This window comes from Neofelis nebulosa, chromosome 7 (genome assembly GCF_028018385.1).
Source record: "Neofelis nebulosa isolate mNeoNeb1 chromosome 7, mNeoNeb1.pri, whole genome shotgun sequence".
Classification (NCBI taxonomy): domain Eukaryota; kingdom Metazoa; phylum Chordata; class Mammalia; order Carnivora; family Felidae; genus Neofelis; species Neofelis nebulosa.
In genome coordinates this window covers 85,656,499-85,658,578 of record NC_080788.1, presented here as the reverse complement: position 1 = coordinate 85,658,578, position 2,080 = coordinate 85,656,499, and the positions used below count along the sequence as shown (strand labels likewise).

The 2,080-nt window shown below is 42.4% G+C and overlaps 1 pseudogene; it reads left to right on the top strand.

Annotated features, from left to right (window-relative positions):
• The first annotated feature begins 704 nt into the window (after positions 1-704).
• Positions 705-1,552, top strand: LOC131517968 (ferritin heavy chain-like; annotated as a pseudogene).
• The last annotated feature ends 528 nt before the right edge of the window (positions 1,553-2,080 follow it).

Here is a 2,080-nt window from a genome sequence, read left to right as displayed (position 1 = left end):
AAAAATTTAAAAAAAAACAGTCCTACTTATAATAGCATCAAAAAGAGTAAAATACGTAAGAATTAGCTACCTAAGGAGATAAAAGACTTATACAATGAAAACTAAAAGACATTACTGAGATTAAAGACATAAATAAATTGAAACATATCCCATGCTCATGAATTAGAAGAGTTAATATGGTTAAAATATCCTTACTACTCAAAATGATCTATAGACTCAATGTAATCCCTGTCAAAATACCAATGACATCTTTTGCAGAAATAGAAAAAAATGATCCTAAAATTCATATGGAATTTCAAGGGACCCAGAATAGCTAAAACCATCTTGAAAAAGAACAAAATTGGAAGTCTCCTACCTCCTGATTTCAGAACTTACTGTAATACTACAGTAATCAAAACAGGGTGGTGGTGGCATAAAGATAGACATAGAGACCAATGGAATTGAATAGAGAGCCCAGAAATAAATCTTCTCATATATATGGACAACTGATTTTTGACAAGGGTGCCAAAGCCTTTTCCCCATTCAATGGGGAAAGGATGGTCTTTCCAACAAATGATGATGTGAAAACTGGACATCCACGTGCAAAAGAATGATCTTGGACTCTTACCTAACACCATATACAAAAATTAAGTCAAAATTGACCACCAACCTAAACATAAAACTCTTAGAAGAAAACATGGAGCAAAAGCTTCCTGACATTGGATATGACAACGATTCCTGGATATGACACCGAAGGCCCAAGCAACAAAAGACAAAATAGACAAGTAAGACTTCAAGAAAATGTCAAACTTTTGTTCATCAAAGGACACTTTGAACAGCCTTTCCTGAGAGTTGCCATGGTTTCCTGCTTTGACAGTGCCTGGAGGGAAAAGGCGCTAATCCAAACCCCCGCTGGCTGCTCAGAGCCAGCCCTGGGCACCGCCTCACAGTTTCAAACTGCCCCAAGGCCATCACCCCTCTCCAACGGGGGGGGGGGGGGGGGGGGGGGGGGCAGCTGCTGTTGCATCTCTTTAGCTGCTCCCTGTGACCTCCTCGTCTCCCACACCAATGGGCTGCAAATACCACCAGGACTCAGAGGCCACTATCCACTGCCAGATCAACCTGAAACTCTACACCTCCTACATCTACCTATCCATGTCTTACTACTTTAACCTCAGTGATGTGGCTTTGAAGAACTTCAACAAATATTTTCCTCACCAATCTCATGAAGAGAGAGAAAAAGCTGAGAAAATGATGAAGCTGCAGAACCAATGACCACATCCTCCTTAAGGCTATCAAGAAACGGGACCAGAAAGGACTGGGAAAACAGGCTGAATGCAATGGAGTATGCATTTTACTTGGAAAGCATGAATCAGTCACTACTGGTAATGGCCAGAATGGCCACCGACAAAAAACCCTACTTGTGTGACTTCACTGAGACTCATCACCTGAATTAGCAGGTAAAATCCACCAAAGAATCGGATGACCACATAACCAACTTGTACAAGAATCTGGCACTGCAGAGTGTCTGTTTGACAAGTACGCACAGACAGACAGTGATAACAAGAGCTAAGACTTAGGCTGAGGGTAACTTCCCTGGTCATAGCCACAGAGGTGACTTCCTGGTCACCAAGGTAGTGCATGCATGTTGGGGTTACCTTTACCTTTTCTATAGGTCTTACCAAAATGAATACTTAGGTTCTTTCATTTGTACCATTGCTTCAAATAAAGCAATTTGGTACTGCCTCCAAAAATGAGACTTTTGTGACAGAATGAAAAGGCAATCCCTGGAATGGGAGAAAATATTTGCCAACTATATACCTGCTAAGGGATTAATGTCCAAAATACAGGGGCGCCTGGGTGGCTCAGTCGGTTGAGCGTCCGACTTCGGCTCAGGTCATGATCTCGCGGTCCGTGAGTTCGAGCCCTGCGTCGGGCTCTGTGCCGACGGCTCAGAGCCAGGAGCCTGTTTCAGATTCTGTGTCTCCCTCTCTCTCTGACCCTCCCCCGTTCATGCTCTGTCTCTCTCTGTCTCAAAATAAATAAACGTTAAAACAAAATACATAGAGAACTCTAAAACTGAACAACAAAGAAACAAATA